The sequence below is a fragment of the Lytechinus pictus genome, chromosome 18 (assembly GCF_037042905.1).
Source record: "Lytechinus pictus isolate F3 Inbred chromosome 18, Lp3.0, whole genome shotgun sequence".
Lineage (NCBI taxonomy): Eukaryota > Metazoa > Echinodermata > Echinoidea > Temnopleuroida > Toxopneustidae > Lytechinus > Lytechinus pictus.
The window spans coordinates 24111398-24139323 of NC_087262.1; positions in this window are offsets into that span (position 1 = coordinate 24111398).

The following is a 27926-nucleotide window of genomic DNA, read 5'->3' on the forward strand; positions in this document are numbered from 1 at the left end:
CACTCTAAATCTTTAACAATCCTCATTTGTGGTGGTGGTGGTGGTAGAGAGGGGGCGATGGTGAGAAGAAGAGGAGAAGGGCGTACGGCCCGAGGATTTGCCCATAATGCGATAATGGGAGCTGGGGTTTTGTTGGAGGTCCTCCCTCCGAATCTCCCAAGATCCCCCCTCTGTCCCCTGCGGCAACCATAAGTCTACCGGTCCTGATTGATGCCTCCCGCATCTTGTCATCGACAACCGAAAAGCTTTTCAGGAGGAAGATCATAACTAAAGCTAAAAACCACCAAGTTTGCATTTTTTCCCTGTTGGGCGGACAGTTTCTATTGGTGTCTGCCAGCTCACCATATTTTGAGAGCTTCAGATTTTTTTTTTTGGTTTTTGATGTGTGTTTGTGGATCAACTTCATCCGGTGATCATCTTTACCACTTGGTTTTCTTGGTTGATGTGGGCTGGTACCCCGTGCTGACTTTAGAGATCAGGGGTATCGCGTTATTAAATCTTCGCTAAATATAGTGAAGGATATTTCATGGTGCAGAGACAATCGTGAATTTGTCCCCAGGTTGTGTCATTGTCAATTTGATTGGATGAGGTTGAGGGGATTTTGAAAGCTGGCACGGACCAACTTGGGATTCGGAAGATTGGCAAAAAGGGGATGGTTGATGTGGGAAAGGTATTAACATTGATCTGTCAGTGAGTTTGTATAAGTTTCAGGAATATGAGGGGTAATAAGATGATGTACTGGTAGTGGTACTGGTGGTGAAAGGGGGTGGTAGTTTGGGGGTTGAGGGCAAAGATTTTCATCAATGTTCTATGTTCTTTCATTGATTTGGAAAGTAGGATAATTTTAATGAGAATTGAAGGAAAGGGGAATATATAGATGAATCATTTACAAATGATGATCATAACAGAGAAAGGGATTGTGTAGAGGCAAGGGGGAGGGGTGGGTACAGTTTTCAACTTTGATAAAGCATTTCTTCTATACATACTCTCTTGTCCTTTATTTTATTGTAAAGTTAGGAATGAGGATACATTAATGTTTTTAAATTGGAATGCATAACATTTATTTACACAGTTAAACTTAAGATGGGAGGAGTGACTTGTCCCACTACAAAATTGATGTTAAGAGTCATAAAAAGAAAAATAATACATAAGGAAATGCGAACATATAAATTTATATAGAAAACTGTTAGTAACTTCAACAAACCAGTTACCTAGTTCAAGTGCAAATAGACATCGAGATGAAAAGAGGAACTCTGTTAGAGAGAAGCATAACATAGATTTTGAGGGATCAATATCTTGGCAAAGCCTAAGTGCCGCACATGCATTCCTGGAAATAAAAAAAATGCATCTTGAATCTGGCATAGTACCTTAACCCTCACGGTTCCAACTAGATTCTAAAGAGGCATCATGACTTTGGCAAGTTTTTATTTTGCTTTTTACATGAATAATTGTTATTTTCATAGAACTATCATATTCTTTTGCATTTTGGTTTGATGATCAATTCTTCTACTACATCTGGTGTTTCAGTATGGTTCCTCATATGTGATGTTTCCCTTCATAGTGCGATGCTCATGATTATTAAACGTTGCTGAATTAAATGAAAGGACATCTCTGTTTAAAATATAACACTTGAGGATCAATCCTCTACACAGAGTCCACAGAGAACTGCTCTAGCATTATCCTACGGTATAATTCAATTCCGAATCTTAGAATCCTTGTAATAAGAAAATAAAGATGCATGGAGATGCAATAGCTAGCTTGAATGTAAATCATGGATGGCATGGAAAGGGTTAAGCACCTGAAGTGGAGGGAGATAGAAAGGATGCACATCCCTTCTGCATTCCATACCCCATCCATCTCTCATCCATGCAATAACACATAATCAAATCAGCAGTCATACACCCAGATTTAACTTTCGCACTTTCACTCAATGCCCGCCATTCTTTGCCCAGGAATAATGAAATTATTATTATGATTGATCCGTCTTTTCACTGATTGAAAGCCGGGACTGTACGGGCTTGGCCTTGAGAGCTTCGGATACCTCCCGTTCACATTTGCCTAACTCAAACGTTTTGCATCCAGAATTACTGTTTTAATTGTCTGCCACACCCGGGACCTGTAACACATATTATTTAGAATTAGTGATTTTAAAAATGTATGAGGATATAAGACAGTTCTAAAATGGCATTCCTACTTTTAGAGACCACTTGATACATTGTAATATTTCCAAGCACTTTACAGATATATTATTACCCCGGTCATCTGCCTGCACATAAATCAACACAATGTAAGCACATTTTCCACTTCCGAGTGAGCGTTCCAACAGGTTTCCAAACTCAATTGCTTTAGGCATACTATAATGGTGTTTGCATCTAATCAGGTACTCATCTAACACCTGGGTGGAGAGTGGCAAAACTACATTTAGTTGACTTTATATTTTATTTTGCTGGTAGTACCTGGGAGGTTTTGTTTTGAAAGTACTGAGGCAAACTTGAAATATGTTGCAAAACCAGCCAGGGGTAGTTTTCAGAATGGAGCATTTCAATATTTATTTAAAGAGTCCATCTGATCCATGGTATATTCTGCATGACAGATTTGAAATATAACAGTGCGGAGTTGTTAGTCAGAACGCTACCTCACAAATGCCAGGTAGGTGGATTCATTTAAAGACTGGGCATTTCTCTTTATCCCCTCTAAATGAATTATTTCTCAACGATGATCCCCCACCAAACCTTCATCACCCTTCTTCCGCTCTATTCCTCTGTATCAATCGATGGATGCATACTTTCGGAGAGAGGGTTCCAAAGTATCTTCCGCATACCAAAGACTGTCGCACACACCCCTAGAAGTACATGTAGAAAGGATTCAAATATATGAAGAACTTGAACATTCATGAATTATGACCTAAGAGTTTAAACAGCTGAGGTATTCTATGTTTGAGGGACATGGCTACATTATGTTACATGAACGAACTGAAATTTGACATGTATCAATGCCAGATTACGAGTGAATTTTGCAATTTCTATTATGACTGTGCAAGGTCCATCCAGTTGCTGAAGTGTAGGTAATAAGTAGGTTAAGAAATGTTACTGTAAACCTCCCATGCTATTGGAAAGAGGCCTAATCAATAAGCTGGGTTCCATAATGAAATGAAGATTTGTTTTCAATTTTAGCTTCAAAACAACAACAAAAAATTTCATAAAGACTTATTTTTTTCACCATTCAATGCCATGTAGCCCGATGCACCCTCAGATTTTCAGCACTGAAGCGGGATCTCAAAAATTGAATTCATTTTAATCATACATTTCACCAAATGAAACGCAATTATTCACTATAAAAATACTCAACCTAAATAGCCTTTGGTAGTGGCTGCGGGCTGTGCACCTCATTCTCATTTGTAAGTAATTTGATTTTTTTTCATTGCACTATTTTCAGCTTCATCCTTGTGTTAGCTTGGTTAGGGGTCCTCCAGGGAAGTTTAGATTATCCCCAAACGTGAGTTTTAATTGCTACGGTGTATTTATGTGAAAGGTTATTTTTTTCATTTGGAGGAATAGAATTGTCTGTTTTCCTACTTACCTCATGCTTAGCTCAATAGTGAATGAATTCAATGGGAAAGAGCAATGTGATTATGGAATTGGCAAGTGGTTTTGTATTTACAGCGTTAGAATAAACAGTTTATGAAGGTTTCTTTCCTTCCTCCAAGCCATCAAATATGGGACTGTAAAAAATGATGTTTGTCTCCTGTCTCCATCCTCGTTTGACCTTTGATTTATAACAGAACTTGAACTTTGAAAGAAATTTAGATTTAAAACAAAATGCCAGTTTGGGCAATACAAAGGTAGGCAATAGAACAAATGCTTGATCAATTAAATGTTAAAAAAATAATGATTTTTTCTTAATTTTCTTAAAATGAATTCACTTGCTCTTCTGTACTTCATACCACTTTCCATAGTTTTCATAAAGGGACCTGTTGCAGTAGTTTATATGTATGTGGGACTGGTCAGTGATTTGCTTTATATACTGTGAAAGTGGCCTTTTTATGGGAATGATGTCTCCTACAATTATCATTGCTGTGTTGCTTGTGTACACCCAATCCTTGATGATTAGGTTCATGTTTAGATAGAGATGAAAAGAGCAAACTTCACATTGATCAGATTGGCTACTTTCTCTTCTTCGTGCTATACTCATCCTGTCTCATCACCAGTCTGTCACAAATTCACCTCCAAGGGTTTACCTAGTCAAGTTTCCTTCCTTATTCTGCACTTTCCTCTTTCCCTATTTCTCTTTTTTTCTACTCTTCTTTAAGTTCTTTCATGTTTTCATCTTTTCTTCTCTCATAAAAAAAATCTGCAACTATCTCTGCATGACTAAAGCACCTTCTTTGATCCATTCGTGTCCCCTGAGTGAATTTTAAAGTCTCCTAGTTCTCTTTTTATTACTCTTCCTTTCCTCTTCGTTCTCATTTCCTTATTTCTTGCTTCTTGCATACGGTTTATAATTTCCAGGCCGAAATTCTTTTCTATTGCTATTCCTTTTTGTCTATTTTTGCTCACCCTGCCTCTTTTTACCTTTAATTTTATCCCTTCTTTTTTCTTCCCAATTTTCCTCTAAAAACGAATATATTTAGAAAAACGGCTGATATCCTTTATCATCCCTTTCACTACCTTACCAGCGTCTTCACACCCCTCCTCTCCAGGCTCCTCTCCCTTTCTCTCCTCTCCCCTTCTCCATTCTCATCTTTCATTCCTCAACCATCATCCCCCATTCACTAGCTTACCATCATCTTCACCTCCCTCCTCCCACTTCTCTCCTCTGCTCTCTCAGTCTCTCTCCTTCCATTAATATTTGCCAAAAATTGCGGCCAGCCGCTCTCTGGATGGGCAGCATGTTACACTTTCATTGAGCCGAGCTTCGACAAACAACGCTTCAGGCTGAGATACACCTAGCTGGATTCGCATTGCCAGATGGCCGCAGCTCAGAAAAATATCAAAAAATTTCTCACGTTTTGAAGAGGAATCTCCACAATCCACATCATCGATATGGTTCTCACAGCACTAACAGAGTTGCTAAGTAAAGAAATATTACATTTTGTAATTTCAGATATTATATGGCAATTGTATGTTTCTTACAGTGGACGCACCACCTGTTAAATGCCAAATTTAAATTTGAAATTAATCATCATTCGTTAATTTGTAGAAGTGTTTGATGAAAATCTATTCATTAATCAGTATGCAGATAAACATTCTGGTGTTTGGATGACATAGAAAAGTATTTGTCTTTTATTGTTATGGGTGTGAATCTGAAGTGTGCTCATTTCTTATTCTACTTTTCATTGAAAACGCTGAACATGAATATTGCAGAATTATTTGCCTTTTGATCCTTTGTCAATATGAAAAAAGCAGAACAGAAACTGATGATCAAAATTAAGTATGAAAACTTTCCCATCTGGAATCCTCTACATTTTACTGAACTGGAACCAGACTTTTTAAGTTGCGACTTTGTTCTCTCTTTCGGAGCAGACTGTGGATGTCTTGAATAAAAGCCCTGGTTTTAAATACCATAATGGGGCAGAGCTTAATCATTAACTTATGAACAGAATGGAGTCATTGATATAGAATTACATAGACATCACAACAAAAGAAACCAAGCTTTACAACCTATTTGTGAACAAAAAATGGTGTTGAAAAGCGATGAATATGACCTCAGAAATGTTTGATCATACTCAAAACCTTTCACAAAAAACTGGACTTTTGAATAAAAAATGGAAGTGTGGAGATGAGAGGAAGGGATCTGCTGAATATGGGGTCAAATACGGGATATGAAAATTAATTGCATTCAGTAATGGCTGCAGTGTTTATTTTTCACACATTTGTGCTGGCTTTCATGGGTCTTTGAGCCCAAAAGCCAGGCATTTTTCTCCTGTGACACACAGAAAGGGTTGAACTGAGTGAACAGCAGAGAGAAGGGAGAGGGAGGGTGACATAGATTGATAGAAAGTGCAATGCAGACAGAGAGAGAGAGAGAGAGAGAGAGAAACAGACAGACAAACAGAAACAGAATAAGAGACAGAATAATATGTGCAAGCAGAATGACGAAATAGGGAAGGTGTTGGTGCAGAGAGAGAGAGAAAGAAAAAGGAAAGAGAAAGAGCAACAGAAAGCTGAAGGGAAATAGCAGAGAGAGAGAGTGGTAGAGTAATATCATAAGTGATCGAGAGGGAGGGGTTAGGACTAAGGAATAGGCGTCTGGGGACTGATTATCGGCTCAGTGTGGTTTATTATGCCAAGACATTAACACTCTGGATAGTTGATTGCTTAAAGGACTCTAAAGGCTACCCTAACTAATTTTCTCAGGTTTTTTTTTTCTTTTTGGAAGATCATTGGGGTGAGAATAAGTTAGATTCTTTGTCCAAATAATCAGATAACTGTGCATGTAGGTGTATTGTGAAGTCTTGTGGCTTTAGCTGATTCAGGATAACATTTCAATTAATCCTCACACAGGTGATGGTTTTTATGGTTCTTATTCAATAAATCTTGAGTACTCATCATGAGCCAACAAAAATATGTTTTTTTTTTTTTTTACATCACTGTTTTTAAAATTGGCTATATGAGCATGCAAGACTATTGCGCTTGGCACTAACTCCACCCTGATAAGTCAGAAAGGTTCAAACCCTATCTAATAAGTGTCACAATAACACCCCCCCTCCGGTGGTGTAATATTGAACATGACAGGGTTCAACTTGCACATACCACACCCCTTGGCCCTATTGTGGTAAAGTATTGCACCCTTGACCCGCCTTTGCTGGGGTGCTATCTTGGCACCTTCTCTTTTCAATGTGCACCTTCAAAGAAATATCCAAGCAAATGTCTATTATATTCTAGGTGAATGTGATTTCTTTTTACTTGCATTTTTGTGTGAATACTCTTGTGGTTAGGAGAAAAGAGTTGTGTATGGTGGACTCTGAAATATTCCAGATGCTGACAATATTTGTGAATGGTGGATGTTACCTTTCAGGAGTGACCTAGAATAGTGGTGATTTAAACAGACACCTCTGGGCTGGGGGTTCTTAGGGTGATGGATGGGGTAACCACCAGACTGCAGGGGTGAGGGATTTACACCCTTTCCCTGGCTCCACCGCATTCCTACAATATAAACTGGTATCATCACATCTTACCCTCCACCTCCATTCCCTTGTAATAGAAATGATGTAGAGATTGTTTTTTTATTTATAACTTATTTTTTCTTCATGACTTCATCTGTTATTTAAAGTAATTTTTACAGGTATGAGTTGTATATGGTTGAATCTTGTAACATCAAATAAAAAAAAATAACTTTGTTAAGTATTCCAAAGATTCCTCCACCCGATCAGAGCTTCTACATGAGTTGAAAGTGAAACACACACTCTTCATTATGATATAATAAGGAGTGTGTTTCACTTTCAACTCATGCGCTATTTGATGTTACGAGATTCAACAACCTTGGCTTACCAGCATCTTGTCCCTATATATTTTTATGTAATTGATGGAAACTCTGGTTCATTGAAACACACTGAGACAGAAGTTTGATTTTCATGGAAATTGAACAATCCTGCAATAAAAATCAAGCCTTACAGTGACTTGTACAAAGGCCTGTTATGGGGGAAATCTAGACTTCATTAGTTAGCACTTCTACCCAATCTGAGAAAAAAAAGACCTGTGGTTTGGATTGAAAACCAGTATCACCACCACCAAAGACTCATCCCCTCCTTTCAGTCATTGTGTGCCCATGGCTCAGCCTTTATCCTAAGCTTGGTCCCGTTTTATTGGGGGTTAGGTATCTTTTCAACTCCTAAGAAGATTATGAAGCTGATGCTTTTATTGTGAGGTCCCCCCTGTGCAATCAGAACCCCTCAATTATTGGGGAAGGAATACAAAAGAAGGGGCAAAGAAACCAAATGTTGGTAGTCTTTTGGGCGAGACATGGGGACGCACCTGTTTGTATACCTAGTCAGGATACGCAATGAAGTTAGGAACTTGGGACATTGTCCAATGTCTGATTATGTTACAATATTATGTTGACTTTATCTTAATTAGTGGCTTTCGTATACCTGATAGGTCTGAGTGATGATAGGGTGTTGGCATAAAAGCTCATTGATAGATGATTAAAAATAGATAGCATGAAGCCTGGAGGGTAGAAATGGTTATAAATTTGGAGTAGATTATTGGGATTATTTAAAGGAGAATGAAACTCTTGGAGCAAGTTAGCTTTTGTGAAAGCAGAAAAATCAAAGAATAAGATCAACAAAACTTTGAGTAAAATAGGACTAGCAACAAAAGAGTTATGAGCATTTGAATGTCGAGATCACTAATGCTATGGAGATCCTCCCATTGGCAATGCGACCAAGATCTGTGATGTCACACACGTACAACTCTCCCATTCGGACACTGAAAATATACCCCAAAACATCTCTTTTTGCTCATTCTAATCATATGACAAACGATTCATCAATGATATAATGTTGTGAAACCTCTGTACTTGTCATCTCATAAAGAAAACACCTAACCTTGTGATAGACTCTATAAAAGTGAGAATATAAGTGAAATAAGTACTAAAGTAATGAGGGAGTTGTACGTGTGTGATATCACAGATCTTGGTCGCATTGCCGATAGGAGGATCTACATGGCACTAGTGATCTCAATATTCAAATGCTCATAACTTTCTTATTATTCATTCAATCTTCCTCAAACTTTCAACAATATGTTTCTTTGATTTTTCTCTTTGATATGGATTCAGCTAGTTTCAAGGGTTTCATTCTCCTTTAAAGAATTGTAGGGAGAGACCCTGTATTCTGTGTGTGTGTGTGGGGGGGGGGGATTGGGAACTGGCATGGTATTCACAGATCTTATTTCCATTAGGCCATAAATTTTTCAGTTCTTTTGTCCTTTTTTTTAAAGAATATTTGTACCTTCTATGCCAGCATAAATCCTAAGATATCAGAACACCCAGTATATTTACCCCATTAGAGTTCATGATTCAAATATCAATAAAATTGTATGTGATCCTTTCTAGTGCATAAAACAAACTCAACATTCTCTGTGGGACTATGGTTCAAAGACTAGAACTCTCCCAGTGGGACCTAGACCTGTTTAGGACCCCTTGTAGTCTCAGGCTAGGAACCTGGGGCAGGTCATTGGGTAGGTTAATTGGTATTTACAAATTATCAATACCCTCCTTTGAAAGGCGGACAGGAGTTTTGACTTCTATAGGGACTGCTATGTTTGCCTACAGAAAGAGGTCGGACAATAGCACTTGTAGCTTCGGTATTAGAAAAAAGGAAAACTTATGTCAACTTCAGGAAGCTAGAGTCAACATTCTAACCTGTTTTCTTTCCCTTTTCTTTCATTTTTGTGTCTTCTCCTCGCTCTCCTCTCCTCTTAAAATTTGAAGTGGTAGGACCTATAAACTTGCGAGTTCAGTTGATTTATGTAAGTTACTACTAGGGAAAAAAGCATGCATTCTGGAATCCCCTGAGGTATAAAGGAACACTCCAATATCTTTCATTTGCAGGACTTGAACTTAATGCTCATCCCAAGTCTGTTTTACATTCATACATGTATGTTTTATTTATCATGATATGCTTATGAAGCATACACTTCCCATATTTAGTTTCCCAATGTGGTTTAAAATATTAATTGTATTCATTTGATTTTTATTTTCATATTGATTCATTTTTCCACTAATTTTTGGGGTGGGAGATGGGGTGAGTTTTCCGGATGTTTACTGTTTATAGATCCTTTTCTTCTACCTATTCCATCTCTAAAAATCCACCTACATGTAACTAAACTTTAAGAAAGCCCAACTTCTTTAGCTTTAAAAGATTGAGACCTACACCAATGGAGTTTATATGGTCAAAGTTTGGCAGGGGGTACAGACCAAAACTTCCTTGTTGCCAAATGCATCATAGAAGAGCAGAAATTGGTTGGCATAACACCACAGAGCTTGCATGAAATGGCAAAGGAGTATGCCAGCCCTTTCTCACTGCCAAGTTCAAGTTAGGAGAAACGGCTCAGAGAGATTTATGGGATAAAAACCACATGCACGGAGCGAGTGACAGGTTGATAGTCTCTAAGAACAAATCCAAATTTGATTTGTGTCCTCCTTTCATAAGCATACCTCATTCAAGTGCAAAGGGAATATTTAGAAACCTTCTACAAACCAACATCATCTACTCAACAAGTCCTCTAAAGCTATTGTCTAGATTGTTGGAAAGCTTTTCATGATTTTGGTAACTCCTGTTTAGATTTACCCGCAATTTGAGTGCACTCCAAAGAATTGAATGGCCCGGATAGATGTCGAAATCATCAGTTGGATTTTGGAGAAGCGATGGAAATGTGTTATTTCCTCAAACTTTCCTTCTTAATTTCCATTTAGGTTTGATAGTTTTAATTCTAAAATGTTTATCACTTTTATTCAAGAGTTTTAAATAACAAATCTTTTATTGACTTAATAGTTATTGCAAGGTGCTCCAATAGATCCTTGAGTAAAGTGTGTAGCTGAATTTTAAAGGTTCTGTTTTTCTGAATGAAACCTTATGAAGTAGCTAAGAAAAATAATTATTTTTAAGATTTTAAGAATTTTTATTTTATCCCTATATTTAGAGCTTACAACTTTTAAAGTTCCCTGTCTGTCTCACTGCATTCCATTGCAAGCATATATAATGCCTTGTATGGCATTTCTATGGAGTAATTTATTTATCTTACCCCTTTATTTTTGTTTTATCCCTGAAACTATTCACCATTTTTGTTTTTATAATGGAATGATTGCTGGATGCCAGTTCTCTGTGGCTGTTGTTCTTGAGACGTTGATGTCTTAAGAAATTCAGATGGATCAACTCTTGACGAGTTCTGCCCTATTAGCGACGAATCTTATGCAAGGAGCCGGTCGGAAATCAATGCCTTTGTTTTTGCTTTCTTCATCCCCAGCTTCATCTAACTAGATGAGAAGGAATCGGGAGGCAAATTGGCATGAAGTCTTTGGCGCTTGTAGACCCGTCTTGAACCCTCAAGCCTCGAGGCAGTAGCATCCCAGCCTTACTGACTCTGCATCTCGTTCCGTCCCCAACCCCTGAAACTATGACTCATAAATATATCACTGACATATTTCCTCATCATCATTTCTCTGCAAATTCAAACAGCTAAGACTCGACAATTTTCCCCAATCCATTTCTTGCTGTATTTCATTGATTTATATCCAGTGCGTACTTTCAGGTTCGTGGCTTAGTGCCTTTGGTGATCTAGAAAGGCCTTGTGGACATCCCTACTTAGAAGGGCCATACTACAGAACTGGCTATTGTCTGTAGACATCAGTCATTCATGAGTGTTTGTCTTTAAAGTCTAAACTGTTTTCTTTTTTAATGATCCATCTCTCCAGCTCCTCCCAGTGGACTCTCCATTATAATTTCCCCTCCCAACGATGACTGCTTATGTTTTCATGGCATGTCTTCTTATTCTCTCCAATCATTTCTTATTCATTAATGGCTTCTCCCTCTATAATACAAATGATATTCTACCAGAAAGCACCAAATTGGAGCATTTATCAAAGATTCTCCCGACAGGGGGGCGATTGTCAAAAGTTCACACCTCCAATCAATGAAACTTAAAGGCAAGTAAAATTCCCTGCTTCATGAATAATTTCTCCCGAGTTAAGGTAGAGATTCCCCCGAGCATTTGTAGGTACTTGTCGGCCATTACATTTTAGGGGGTGGATCAGAGGCATTGTTGGTATAAATGGGTTGTCCATTGACTGGCTGTGGTGTGGCTTCACTAAAGTAGGTTCATCCAATATTAACAAGACATTTTTTATCGGCTAGCTGATGACTCAGGCAAAGAAGTAACACCAAAGTCTTGAACTGAATGAGAACATGAACAAGAGAGATGGAGATGAAGACTGGAGAGAATGCGTGGCCCAACATTACTTCGATCTAACCTAGTTTTCTTCTTCTTTACACTGAGAATGTTCTTAATTTTTCATAATTGATTATCACCAAACAAACATGACCTATTTCAAATGGGTCTATTACTACACTATATCTTTTCAGGAAGACAAGATTTGTTCCTTGATTGAATTCATTCTTTAATGAGAGGTTTTTTTTTTACCAATTGTAAAGCCAAGGGAAAGAATGTTGGGATTTGTGGAGGGGGGGGGGTATACAACATTATAAAAAAATTCAAATTTTACATGTCAGAATTCTTCAAATTAATAGTTCTCTTTTAGAACCTGAATGATTTAACCTTGAAAGGTCCTCATGCTGATCTTGAAAAATTTGTAAATTTTGCTTACCCGGTGAAAATGGAATTGAAACTCAAGAGTAATGTTAACCCGACAATCAGCATGGGTAGATTTTGCTCCTATTAGATCGAATCAGTATCTCATTTGATAACCGTTGGTGGTGGTTAAAGAGTTACCATGGAATTTGGTATTCTACAATAGCAAACATTGTGAACAATTTTTTCAAAAAACATATCCCACAGTTGCATCTCATAAATTTTAAGTGAAATATCGCAATTGAATCACAGATTCAGATATGGTGAAGAAGTAAGAAATGGTATTATAGTGAGGTTTCTTTAATGTTTTTGATTAAATTCTTAATGCATATGATATTGCTCGTCATATATTCTATTTATAAGATTTGAATAGTAACCAATTTTTAATGGGACTATTTTATGCAGGAATGTTTTGATTCAATTTTAATTCAGTCCTGATTGTTCTCTCTTTCTCTTCCATACACTTAAACACTATACATTGATCTGCGTCCCGTAACACAAAGGTTAGCGATTAATTGCACACCTGATTTTCATGATTGATTGTATATTGTAGTCAATGTATTTCAGTCATAGAAAAATGTATGATCATTGCTATAAGCTTTACAATATGGGGCCCCAGAAGTCCTTAAGTCTGTGGATAGAGTCTGAGTATCTAATCCTTTTAATCCCAAAGTTATGACCCAAGTTCATTGTATATCTTACTTCTCATGGAACAGTCCACAGTGTACAATGGGCACCATGATCACTCTGTTTTCAAACAAAGTCTTAGCTGTCTCACCACAACCCTTGTCTCTTTGTGTTTGCTAATGATAGTGGTCATTTGGATCAAGTTAGTAAGTTAATTATGTTCTAGAAAAGGGGTTTATTATCAAGGTTTCTTTTCTTTCTGTTGTTGGTTCACAATGCTCTTTTTGTATATTATAATGCTTAAATTAGGGTTAAACATGCAGTTGGCTTTACTTGTGCACTAAGTATAATTTGAGTTCCATTAGGAATGTTTTAAATTGCAATATTTCAATTGGACCTGTATCCATAGGTAATTGCATTTTGTTTTGTCGGTTATTTAGCAAGCCTAGACCGCTTGAACTATTTCAGAAGTACCATTATATACATTTTAAAATATGTTTTCTGAGATTTCACTGAAATTATAAAGCATTTTAACATTCCTCTAGTTTCTCATCAGAAACCAAATGTCTTCTGGAATTTGAACTTTGAACTTATATGATTAGACCCAAGAGTAAAAGAGAGCTATTAGCAGTTGTCAAAAATCTCTGATTGCCCTTTACACCCTATTTTCTGCCCTCTATCCCTGATTCCCAACTGAGGCCTCCATCCTAAGTTGCTGGTTTTTACAGTAACTTCCAATCCAAGCAAGAGAATGTCGTCATCTGCCCCCATTTGTCGCAATTCATGATAGGCAGGTGCACCCTTTGTAACCTCCTGCCCTCTCCCCCTCCACCACTTCTCTGCACCCATATCCCCTATACTTTAATGCTCCCCCATCGGCTAATAGCTCCCAGCAGGGGAATGTCTTCATGCATCCCCCAAGACATTGAACAATAGGCAGGTGTGCCCCTATTCAATTGACATTACCCCTTCTAAAACTTTTGTCCCCCTGTTCTTCCCCTAACCCCTGGTCTCTATCTATCCTCACACCCCTTGCAGTGGAACATCTTCATCCATCCCCACAAGACAGTCTTATCTGCAGGTGCACCCCTATTTCTTGCTCTATGCCCCCCTCTCAGACCTAGCGTGAACCCCCTGTCCCCTATCCTTGCGCCCCATGTTGTTCCCTTCAGCTCCCAAGGAGGAGAACGTCTTCACCCGTCCCCACAAGACACATGCCTTAATAGACAGGTGTGCCATGCCACGACTTTGGAGTATTAACAGTAATCCGTCCCCAGCCCCGCTGCTTCATTTCCATGTATCAATCCCCTGCCCATTACCTTAATTGCCAGTCAGTCAAGCCGAAGGAGAGGTATTCACATTCCGATGTTGCATGCACTGATATCTCTCTGCATCTTTCTTAAAGCTAAATGAAAGTAGTTGCAGTAAAACACTAATTTCGTGAGAAAGTCTGTAAAACCAAGGTTACATGTAAGTATGACTATATCATCGTGGATCTAGATCTGGTACAGTTACATAAACTGAACTTTGTAAAATCATAAAATCTAAGCTGAAATACGATCACACTGAAGATCGCCAACACAGATAGGCACATGTGGGACAGTGTATTATTATTGCTAGAATAAAGACCCGACGGAAGTGACCGAATCCGCGCTTATTTCTCAGCAATTACACAATTTCTTCCAGAATCCTTTGGCACATATTTTTTATTCATACAAACAGACACTTAAGTGGTCATTATATTAGATTCTGTAAAAAGTCATTTTGACATCGTTACCAGAACTGGAATTTACCTTTAATCTATGTTCCAATATATCTTATGAAATGATAGCGATTAATATTCCACACGAAGCTATTTATCTTGACCTGACTTACGCAACAAAATATTAGCGGTGGTAATAATTATGATACTGGTACGCAGCATTTTGCTTGATACACATATATTGAAGTATTGTACTTTATTATTCTAGCTTCAGTGACTGTGATAGGTGTTCAAGTATCCATGGTATTTTTCCCCTTCTGGTATTAATTCACCTCACCAGTATCCTGCTTAAATTACTACCTTTTCTGAAATATATATTCCGATTATAGGCCTAATTCTGATCCCATTTAGACAGTATCTTCTATTTATTATCCCCTCCTCTCCAGTATTTAACCATTTAACTACTGAAATTGTATTTCCCATAGCCTAAAAACAGGAATCGCTTTGTTTCAGTAGGCAACGGGGTCCTTTGCTGTACCCATCAGGCTTTAGAACGCCATGTGAATACAACTGATAGCTCTTCCCTCTACTCATTCCTTGCCAGTCTGTATTGTTGGTGGCATCACTCACTAGAACATCTCCGACTCCACTCCCTTCAACGACGCTCTCTTTCCTTTCCCTTCATCATCCACGAATACCTTTTCATATTTCATGTCTTTCAGCCATTTAATTGCCATGCGTTGAACCCTTTCGTGTGGAACACCGCAGCAGAGTCGCTCTAATTACCGTCATCCAATTCATAAAAGCAAGGACTGGATCATATTAAAACATTGTCGGTTTTATTGAAAATTAATATTTCATTACACTGGGGAGGTGTTCTTACTAATACTATGTCTTCTTCCTTGCTTGTTTTATGCCGACAGTATCCATTGTGAAAGCATGAAAGCTATTTGGAAAGTAAGTCTGAAAAATTAATGTGTCCACGCATGGCGGGAGCAAGTGAAAGATTGCACCAGTTTGTTATGAATGAAACATTTAAATAAGCCATTAAAGATTTTGATCAAAGAGATCCGTTAACCACATGAATTCATCGTGCAGTGAACTCGCAGAAATGGTCTGGCTTGTTCACTTCTTGTGGCAGTTACTCAAGTGTTTTGGCTACATGCAAAAAATCTTACAAAACCTTCTTTTTGGGAACACTATAGTTTTATGCATTTATTTCAATTTAAAGAGGGCCAAGATTTCTACACTTGCATTAAAGTTCTAATTCTATAAAGATCTGTAAAAATATCCATTGATGGACATTACCAAAAGTTTGTGCCAATTTTTGTAAGCATAAATCCCACATTTGAGATGCTAAGCATCTCTCACAGCAGTTTTGCCAGGTTCCCATCATTATGTCAATGAATAATTTTAAGATTTTCAATGAAAAAATGCTGAAGTAGGATTCCAACAAGAAATACACAGTTCTGGCTTTTGCTAATTAAGGCATTGTAGAAACATGATTGCATTAGTGGCCAATGATCACATACTTTATAAGTTAATATCATCTTGAGTAGACAGAGCTACTAAATTGATATACTCATTTTAATATGCTCTTTGATGCAGCATGTAGGTATTGGCTAGGAATGACTATGATCAGACTATGGGTAAAGTATTCTATATTGGACCAGGACCAGTGATGAACTGAACATTTCCATTAATAATTGTCGCTCATCTTCAGTAGATGTAGAGTTAGTTTTTGTATGAGATAGTATTGTAATTTGCACCCATTGTATCCCATATACATAAAAGCTGTGAATATTTGAATGTAACTGAATGAGTTTATATGAATTAATAATTTTGGTATGAATGAATAACATGTTTTGTTGCTAAAAGGGAATCAAAAGTTATTAATATAGCACTGGAGATCCCAGTTGCCCATTTTCTGAATGGCCGATTCCGTGCTCATCTTACTGGCACGTACATGAAGGTTATGTCTGCCATGTTTTCATTGCTGCGTTTATCAGAAATGTATAAGTTTCTGCCATGCAATGTGAAGGATTTTCAGGAGAGAGAAAGGGTTAAACCTCGTTTGTACCATTATGACTATACCATAGTGTGATTACATGTTCACCTGCATGCCACGACAATGGCTGCTTCATCAAGAGTTCTAAGAGAGACACACTAAGGTTGGGCATTTTGATGATTACCCCTGTGTGGAAGGACAATTCGGTTAATGTTTCTATTCTAAGAGAACTCCCTGATGCCATCCACTATTTACCACATTCTATTCTCCATGTTGTCAAGAGAGGGAAAGCCTGGTCTCTGGGTGAAGCACAGTTCTTTGCAAACATCCGTTGTCAAGTTGATGAGGAGGAAGGGGAGGAGGATAAAGAGGCAACAATATGATGGAATGGAGAATATAAAGGATGGAGAAATGATGGCAGAAGATGGGGAGGAAATGCAGGGAGGAGGAGAGATAGAGAGAGAGGGAAATAAACAACTAAAGATACAACGATTTTTTTTATATAAAGAGAGAAAGAGGGGGACGAAGTAAGGGAGGGGTGGGTGATAAAGATTAAGTAAGAAATGCTTGAAATGATTTAAATGAAGTATGAGAGTCTTGATAATCTGAAGATATTAATTAATTAGACAGGGAGTTGTAGGGAGAACAACCTACCTATACATGGATAATGAAAGAGTCCGGTGAGTTTAAAAAGTAGAAAAGAAATTCAACAAGAGACATAGTACTGATGGTGTTTATGATGACAATGATGATGGCAGTGAAGCACTCAAAATGTGTCAGTGATCATGGAATTAGAGAGACTAATGTAAGAGAAGGCAGTATACAACAGAACCTGCAAAGATGTTCAAAAAAATGCTAAGTGACCATTTTATTTCTGCAAGCTTTAAAATATATAGCTTTTACTCTCACTCGTTCTGTAAGAATTGGACGTTGTCATCCTGCACAGTAGGATGGTAAGAAGAGAGAACAAGAACCGTTTATCATTTTGCACAATGTTTGACTTTCAGGTCCGGGGAATCCCTGTGGATGGGCTCTTCTTAGCTCACGTGACGTTATCTTCTGCTCGGGTATCTCTCTTGCCACCAGAGTTACATTTTTCGGTAACTCATCATGAGATAAAATTGATTAAAGTCAGGCAAATCTGTGCCAGGCAATTTAATAGGCCTTGGTTCCATCCCTCTATCTTATCAGATAAACCTCCCACATTTCTAAATACAGATAGAGTACATCCCTTCTAATAATGTACGTCATTCCTCAATTGATAATAATTTTCTTTCTTTGAAAATCTAATTAATTGGATTTTGTTATTAAGTTTTGCATTTTTTGGTGAAGGATGTCTTGCTATTGCAAACATAGATTTCTGAGGTAAATTGGAAAGAACAAAAAGTTGATAGAGCAGTTACTTTTTTTCCTAAATATAGAACCAATGCAACAGCTATTATCATGAGGTATACTTGGTGAAAGGATAAGATAGATTATTGATGAAAGATTGAGGATGGTTCTGGTTACTCATTTTTTTTCTCGGGGAAATGACATGTGATATTTGCATCGTGTAAATGAAGAAAGATATCATTCACCCCTGAGGTGTCCAGTACTTTGATTAATGTTGAATTGATTGACAGACGGAGTGATTGACAGGCCAAATGTTTCACTGGATTGATGATATAGCAGTGTGATGGGGTGAAGATGATGCAAGGCATAGTGTAATATCCAATATTATGTCCCTCAAAACCTTCTTGTGTACACTTGCGAAAAGGCCATATCATTTCATGTCCACAACGTTCAACGATATTGACATACTCGTCACCATTTTGGTATAATAACCATCCGAATCCATGCGCAATTAAAAAAAAAAATCTTTACACAATCACGAGCACATACCCATGAACTGATGCAATCCAACCCAGTTGTCTGTCACAAATGACTATAGTGTTAAGATGATCGGCAGAGAACCGAAGAAGTTTCTTGCCACTGGACGTGACATTTATGTGAGGGAAGTGTTGGCTTTGCTGTTTGTTCGTATATCAAAATCTTGTGGATCAAATTTGCTCCTATTCTCTGTAGGTGTCAGGTTCAAGGAGGAGATGCCTTACATAGGTTTTGACATGACTCGGAATGATGGGGGTTGGAGAGGGAGAAGGGGAGGGGTAAGTAGGGGGGGGGGGGGAAACAAGGTTGGTGAGACAAATCTTTAAAAAAAAGATGAATGCTCTTTCAATCATTGGTTTGTTCATTGTTTTACAGTTATTTCGACTACTTTGTGCAGAATTTTTGGTGTCTCAAAGTACTTATTTTGTATGCTAAACAGGAGATCATATCATGGAAACATTTAAAGAGTATGATATTAGAAGGTTATTCTGAAAAATTATTTTCCAATAGCTCTAACCAAATTTCCAATGACTATTTCAGTATATTTAAAGAACTATTACTATTTCAGTATTTTAAGAACATTGGTAGCTATGTTTGAAGTATTTTAAAGTAAAGACTATGCTGTAAGGCTATAATGCATACTACATATGCAAGGTTTATCATACAGGATTGAATTCACCCCTCCTTGCACCCTCCTGCGCCCCTCGATCCACATAATGCGACCTTAGTGAGGGCAGAAAGAGGAGAGAGTGAGGAGTATTTTGGAAGTAATAACGATGATCTGCTTGCCTCATTACCCATCTCAAACCTGCGCCAATATTTGCCCAAGCATCCCCCTTACAAATTAATATTGAGACCGACATAGATGGACATACCGTACGCAGTCATCGCTGGCCGTTGTACGACCAAACCTCTCTGATGCCAGGCGTGGAATGTCCATTCACTACTGTTCATTGTCAGAGATACGCAAGACTTGAGATCTAGAAAAAATGAATGATAAAGGATTCTTGCACGTGCTGTGGTCACCAACACTTCCCTCATAACCACTCATACAGCATAGTGAGGGTTTTTGAAAAAAAATTCTTCTGCTGAATGTATTTGCTCATTTTTATTATCAACGACCCTTTCTTGTAATTATGGTGATGGGATATCTGAATGATCTATGATTCTGTGTTCCTAATAGAAAAAGTGCATATACTGTAGGAGTTGAAAATCAATCAGCTCTGGTGTTGCTAATTAGCTATTTTGCCCCATTCGTGGTAAGGCATGAACATTCATTGCCCTCATGGATAGTACTTGTAGGGATATTTAATTATGATGAAAAAATTATGAAAATGAACATGAAAATAAGGCCATGAAATGGATATTATGTATATTCTGAAACAGCCAAGAAATACTATAGACACAAGTGTGAAAGTATGATTTGTTACTGTGTTTTTTATTTGATATGTTGTCCAATAAAATCTACTGATTGTTAGCCTGCATGTCTTTTTTGCATTCAGTACATGCTTTTCAAAACCCTTTTCATTGACCAAGAAACAACAACAAACAAAGAAGAGCGTATTTATAAACTGTCCTGGTTTCATGGAGTAGGCCTAATACCCACCTGGCTTGTTATGTTTGATCACACAGCCAAGCATTACCTCTTACTCTTCATCCATCTAATCATTGAACTTGAAGAGCCAGTAACTATCAACAGACAGAGCCTAAAATCTGACTTGATGTATAACCACCTCAAAGCTGAATCAATACCATTTCATCTCACTTTGCCAAAATTATACCACCTTTGTTTAAGTTGATTTAACTCATTGTCCACCTAACCAACACAGTGGTATCCATAATCTCAGTTCTTCACCATCTTTGTCCACATAGAACCAGTGTTTCGTCCAGTTATTGCACCCCAGATGACCACTGAAGTGGCCAGAATGGAACACTCATCCATCATTGTAGTATAGTCCATGATTAGAGATATACCACTTCACATGTTCAGAGCTAGAAGGGCATTTGGTCCTCTATAGAGAATGGAGTATTAATGCCCTTTCAGCTCTTAAAACATTACTACCATACTATTCCTCATGTAGACAAATTTTGCAGAGTACCTTTCTGAATACATGATTGGTTTTGGTTGTTATGGATAGGAGTAACACAGTTGGTTCTACCATTCTATAATCTGTCGTGTTCATGATTTATTGTGTCATAATTAGTTGTGTGGTAATCAGTAAGCATGGGGATTCTGGATTAAAATGGCAGTGTAGCTCAAAACAAAGAATACTACTTGTTGGTTGTCAAGTTGTTTGCTTCCAAGCCTAAGCTAGAAGTGTTTTAGCAATGAAATCTATTCTGATAATCTCTGGTTATGACAGATTTATACATTACAGTAGAGCTGTGCATTAAAGTAATCAAATATTGTATGCTGGGTTGAAGGATGCTTTTGTTCCCCCTCCCTACAAGAAAAAAAGAAAATCATAATAACATTGTACATTTATGAATGCTGGATGCTGATTTGTCACCCCACATGTATTATTTTGACAAAGTATTTATCATTTCATTTTCAATTAACTTGAAAGCTTTTATTTATAAATCATCAATGAGTTAAGACTATTATTGAAGATTTTGTTCAATATAAAAAACAAGATGACATAATGGGGAAAAAGTATTAGAAATAATTTGCTAAAGGATTCCCCTTTTCAGTCTTCATTATTTGTGAAGTTGTGTACAAAGTACTGCAACCGCTCTTATTTTGTTGAGTCCAATTGATTTACTTTTAAAGAGCATTGATTTATGACTACATCTGATCTCTTTGCCCCCTTCCATTACAAGAGATAACTTACAAGATCCAAAATGTAAACTCTAATAAAAACAGACAGTGGTTATCTGTTAGTTTGACCCAAGTTGTCAAAATTTATCCCAAGTTTTCAGAGAAAATAAACCGATACTGCCATTAAATTCATTGGATGGATTTTAAAGGATAAAAGGTTGCAGGGGAGAAATGGAAGATCAGACACAGATGAATCATGGTTGAGAGATGATTTATTTGGTGAGCAAGTGTTAGATTGGAATATTCCTCATCAAATTATGCTCATAAACCAGGAGAGAGAATTTTATGAGGCTGTAAAACAGAGGCGAAGAAGTTCATGGTTGTTCCCAGTGCCAGTATGATGGTAACAGATAACTTTTATTTGTAAGATGTAAGCTAAAAGATAGTTGGGTGGAGTAAGTATATTCTTAGTTCTGCACGTTATCCTTGTGAATTTGTTTAAGGGTGCGTTTATCCGCCACTTTTTCACCCTAGAATCATGATCTGAATCATGATTCAAATCATGATTCTGCAGAATCACGATTGCGTTTAGTCGAAATTGAATATAATCATGATTAGAATCACAAACATGAAACACGAAAAAAGGGGCGTTTGGAAAGACGTTTCTGCAGAATCACGTACGAAAATGTTCGAATAAACGATATCGTGATTTGAATCATGATTATATGACCTCACTGTGTCGTCGGGCTACGGCTTTCGGTTTGACTCTTGCCAAGCTTATGCTCATTGTATGTACATGATTACTCTGCATGCATTCAAGTTCTGTGTTGGTCTTCGCATCGTCCACTACTTTTCATTTTTTGGTCATGTCTTCAACTTCAAGTTCTAGTAAATGAATTAACTGGAGACAATGATGAGTATAGAGTGTCAATATTAAATTGGATCTACGCTGAAATTCACTTCCGAACACCATTTTGGATTAACTAACAAGATGAATAGAAGCATATGGACCCTATATGATAGAAGTAAACAAAATTAGGTTGAATTCTGGAAGCAAAAGATTTTTCGAGAGCCGAAACACGTGCGAAAAACTTCCTCTGTCAAACTGCGCACTAGTGATGCGCACTGGATTGGCCCGAATCTGAGGAGAAACAGCATTGGAATGACGGTCGTCTAAACGCTGATTCTGTGATATCGTGATTCATGTTTGTGTTTTGAATCATGATTCAAATCATGATTCAAATCATGATTCTGGCTTGAGGTCGCATAAACGCAGCCTAAGTGAGGATTTAAAATTTATCATTTTTTTAGGTTTTTAGTTTTTGCGTTGAAAATTTTGATGATAAAATGTGATTTCCATCTCAGACTATCAGGACTCCATGATTTATTAGATTGTTTTATAATGTAAGTAGGCCTAAAGATAACTAGTTTCATCTAATAAATTCTACAAAATTGATAGGAAGAAAAGAAAAAGATTAGTTAGGAATTTTGTTGAAGAGTTTGAAGAAACTAATTTGTCAGTTAATAAATAGGGAAACTCATTTGTCATTATGCATTCATGACCAGACAAAGGACATTCTTTGAATTTGAGATTACAATGTGAATATAAGTAAATTCTTGATAAAGTCAATACAGTCATTTCAGTTCATATCTGCAATCAAGGAGTTCACAAACTACATTTTAGATAATTCATAGGGGCACTCTATAAATCACTCAACAGTCAAATCAGTTCTCATTTCTCCATTTTTCATCTAAAGCAAACTCCGAAATCTGAAATCACAAAATTGGCTTTCCGGCCAGTTATTTCTGCATTTGATTGGGGATGACAAGTGGAGGACCAGAGATTAGAGCACAATTAATACGTTCACACTGGCAAAGTCAACCATTGCTGGTCAACTATGAAATGTACGGTTTGTGTGGTGCACAACGCTAATACTCCGGTGAAGCGAAGTGCTTTATGTATTGCCTATGTGCAACTGTGTTCATGTTCTTGCCAGATGCTTCCCTAAAACGTAAACCTAAATAGCGAAGGTATGATGACCATCAGATCATGGGTTCATACTTGGGCAGTGTGAACACCTCCATGTCTATGCTTATTGCTTGCCAATGATGCATGTAAACTGGACGGGTGATAGCAAGCAAACCAAGTGAATGAGGTTCCCTCAAGATTTAAGGGAAGATTTTAAGGGGGTAAGGAACGCTGGATAAGATGAATGGTAGAGGGGATAAGAGTGGTTGAAAAAAAAATTGGAGGAAACCATGGATTAAAAGTAAAAGTAATTTTTGTCAAACTGACATATTTATGAATTACGAAAAAACAAGCGACAGATATTCTAGGAACTTTTTACGTAATGCTGCAGTGTAAGTTATACTTATATTTTCATATAATATATACAGTTTAGCAGATTTAATGGTGCATTTACGATACTTTCATTTATTTATTTATTCAAATATTCAGTTTTCTAATTTTCTTAGAATAATATATGTACAATGTATGTACTGCTTCCTTGTAAAAGTAAAGCTCTACCTACGCATCTTGTCCACGATGCATGGGTTGAAGTGTGCAGGAATTTTGAAGTGAGTACCACACACTCTTATGTGAGGGTTATCGGTGCTGCTAATTGTCACCGGGATGCCTGTAATATCAGTTGCCCTGCAGTGAATGACAAGTTTCAAGGGATGGAAAATAAGTAGTTCTGGAACATTGAATGTATTCTATAAAAGGAAAAGAGTGAGAGTATGTCCATTTTCCACCCTGGAGATATCTTGTCCATGATTTCACTCTCTTTTTTAAAAGAGACTTTTGAGGAAGTATTTAATTCTTAGAAAAAAGTTTCAACTGATTCATAACGAAGGTTTGAACTCTTGAAACACGTTCCAACCTCACCACAAAGCAACGAGTCACTATCCAGCGAAGTATATTCCAGATATGTGACCTTGTACAATAATTTCCATCGCAGCCGAAACTTGTATCTCTTGATGAACATCCCGTATGCCAAATGGACTGCGACTCCAAACCACTCCAGTATTCTTTGCTAAGTTCTCTCCTCATCTTCCCCGCCGCCGTCGTTATACTGTCCAGATACTGTCACAGGGTTTGATCGGTCCAAACTTTTTTTCTTTGGTGGTAGTGATGACATATTCTGAATCGTTGTAACGATCTGCTAAGGAGATTTAGGACTGCAGGAGGGAGGACAGAGTCCGCTTTGTCCCCAGCGATGATTAATATTTCAATTTCGACGATTGCGGAACATTCAATTACTATCCACGACAATTCTTTGGTAGGCACTATTGCTAAAACAGACCAAGAGGAGTGGTGAAAGAGATCATAGGGAAAAAAGGGAAAGACTGAAACTTTTGTGAGCAACAAAGAAAAAGAGTGAATAGGATGACATAATGGGTAATCCATTGCAGAAACGGTTCTGAAATAAAAAGCTTTTAGCATCGTGCAATAATTGGTGTGCTGGAATCATTATACAGATGGATTTGCTTTTATATTCATAATCATGGAGAATATTCCTAATCCTGAAATTTGTAGACTGACATTTTCATGATTATGAGTCTTTGATTCAATATCACAATATAGCATTTACCTGGAATAAAAAATTATGATGCTTCAGTCAAGAAGAGTTGAGTTAGAATGGAAAGGTCATGCCCCACCCCTGACATACATACTACTCTGCTCAAGAAGGAAATCATATTTTCCTCTTTCTCAGTACTCTGGCCAGATATGGAGAGGTTGAGTTTTCTATTAAGAAAGTGACAAAATTGTAAAATAAATAAATGATGATGATACATGATGATGATGATGATGATGATGATGATGATGATGATGTTGATGAGGTGGATGATGATGATAATATTCTGCTTTTGTATAGCACTTATTTCATTTGAAAACATATCTGAATGCTTTGTAGATATATTATATATCAACACATAATTGATTAATGATTACATTGTTAGATTACTGCAGTATGGAATGAATATTCATGATAGAAAACGTGGAAATATGCCTTATTTACAAAAGATATTTCTAAAGTGCTGGATGACAAACATGAATGATTCAGACAGAGCAATGGAAAGAGTGTTATTATTAGGTCTGATCTTGAGGAATAATATTTTCAACAGATGGGTCACTTTATGGGAAAAGTACAGAGTAAACAGAGAAAAGTTGTCAAATGAACAAGGTTGTTTCATGTTTTTCTTTTTACTTCACCCCTTTCCAACAAACAGACGCGACTGAAGAATTTTGTTTAAACGTGATATTTATCAGGTTGGGAGAACATGAATAGAAGCACAACACGACAGCTTACAGTTTCATGCTTCACATAAAAGTTTAACTCCGTGGAGAAATTCAGCTCCAAAACCGAGGGAAAAAGCCTTTCAATTGAACTCTTGTATATACCTCAAAGACCATGTAACATGAACATTTAGTATCGTCTGTCACTTGGCCGGTCAAACACTTGCGCTTTTCCCTTCCCGGAGTTCGCTGTTTGGCCAGCTTTGTTGGTACAAATTTGTCAAGCATTTCTCTAGAAAAGCACTTTCAAGGAAAAGAAAATGCATTCTCCTAATCAATTGGCAAGATAATATGAAAGATCATTTTTTATAAGGATGACTAATCCTTGCTGGGTTAGTGGAGAGAATCAGTGTTATAATTTTACTTTTATCCATATATTTCACTTATTTTAAAGTGTGAAGTTTTGAGTTTTAAGTGAAGTATGTTTACTCAGGTTAATCTGTCTCGTTTCTTTGTAGAATTATGCTTTCCCATGCCTTGCCAATTAAGACAAATGTAATGAAACATTAACAACAAGCCATTAAGATTGTATTTCATGACTAAGTACCCTCTGTCTTAACACTGCAAAAGTAGTTGTGTTAACTGTATTATCATTGCAATTCTGTAGAAATTAATTGATTCCTTTTTACCCATCGTTAATAATTGAAATTGAAACTTTATTTACCACAATCTTTTTAAAAAAACATACAAATCAAGAAATATGAATATTTCAAATCAAATACATTATAACATAAGTGAGAAAAGGATCAAAGAATCAAAGAAAAGTTACAAAGAACATAAGAATTAATGATCCTGAAAACAACACATTATAAACTAAACTGCATTTGGGAAATACAGAACAAATAAACATAACATGTATACAATTGAGTCTTTATCAGTATTACTATAAGTATTAGACTTTCTGCATTAAATGGATTTTTAAATGTCTTAAAAATAAAAGGAATATATAAACTAAAGATACAATCCTATTGAACTATTAAAATACACAAGATACACAATGCATGAGAAATACCCTGCTGTTTTGTGTACAGCTCGAAAAAGAGGGATAAAAGGGGTGCCAACGGATCTTGACATTTATAATAAATATTCTCCGTGACCCAGTCATCCGAGTTCAAATCTCATGGTAGATTTTGGAAACTAATCTCATGATCTTTGTTTTCATAACAGGTTTCAACTCATATTCATCTTTGATCTCTCTCTCTCTTTCTTCTCATTCCGATACAATTGAATATAGGCTGGTGTGTTGTTCCGAACTCCAGACATGTACCATTGTACTTGGTTCATGGTGTGGATGTAATTGTATCCAGTTTCATTTCAGGAGTCTGTTCGGACTGTGTGAACTTTACATGACAATGTTTCAAGAAACATTTTGTCCCTTTAAAGATATTGGCAATCTGAGAATTCAATAATCAATGGGTAAAAGAATATCTATATATAACCCAGTATTACAGTGTAGAACCTTAGGTTTAGCATGTTTAGGGAGACATTCTAGAATATAGAATCGCCTAGATATATAATGTGCCTATGGAATATGATGGAACAAAAACAGAAAATGTTAATCCCTTTTCTAATATATTTATATTTCAAATATTTGAATAGAGAAGAAAGCTGAATATGTAATTGATATGAATGATTGATACAATTTTATGAGAGCTGGTAGTGTGAACACATATTAAATTTATGTTTAGGCAGGGGTGTGACTTCTCATGCTCAACAGATTTGATTTGACAAAACTTGACACAGCGAAAACTTTCAAAAGTAAACAGGGACTTTGGCTAAAAGCTTGAAGGTGTACACTCCAATGGATAAGATGAATGCCAATTTACTCTGCTTCCACCCGAGAAATGGATCCTTGATTTTCAATAGAATGATCGATGATTAAATATTGGGAGCATCAACATGGGCGCAGAAGAAAAAACATCACTTTTTGAAATCGTTGTTTTGGTAGAGATATATCCCATGTCTATTACATGCATTTCACAATTGAAATTATTGTATTTTTCATAAGATTTTTGTGACTAGCTTTTTTCATGATGGTTGTTTATTTTTGTTATTCATGTTTGGTTGGGTATATTTGCTTGCTTGATCACTGTTTAGCGATAATTTTGAATGATGATGGTGATAACAATTGTGGTTGGATAAGTTGCTTAGGTTGGTAATGATGATGATGAGAAATCATTATACTCTCATTTTTGTTAGCCTAGATGTGGAACTTTTGTTTAAGAGTTCATAATATAGTATAATATTGATGATGATGATGATGGTGGTGGTGGTGGTGGTGGTGATGGTGATGGTGATGGTGGTGATTATAAAGATGATAATTTATTATGGTGATTGTGTTAATGATGAAGATGATG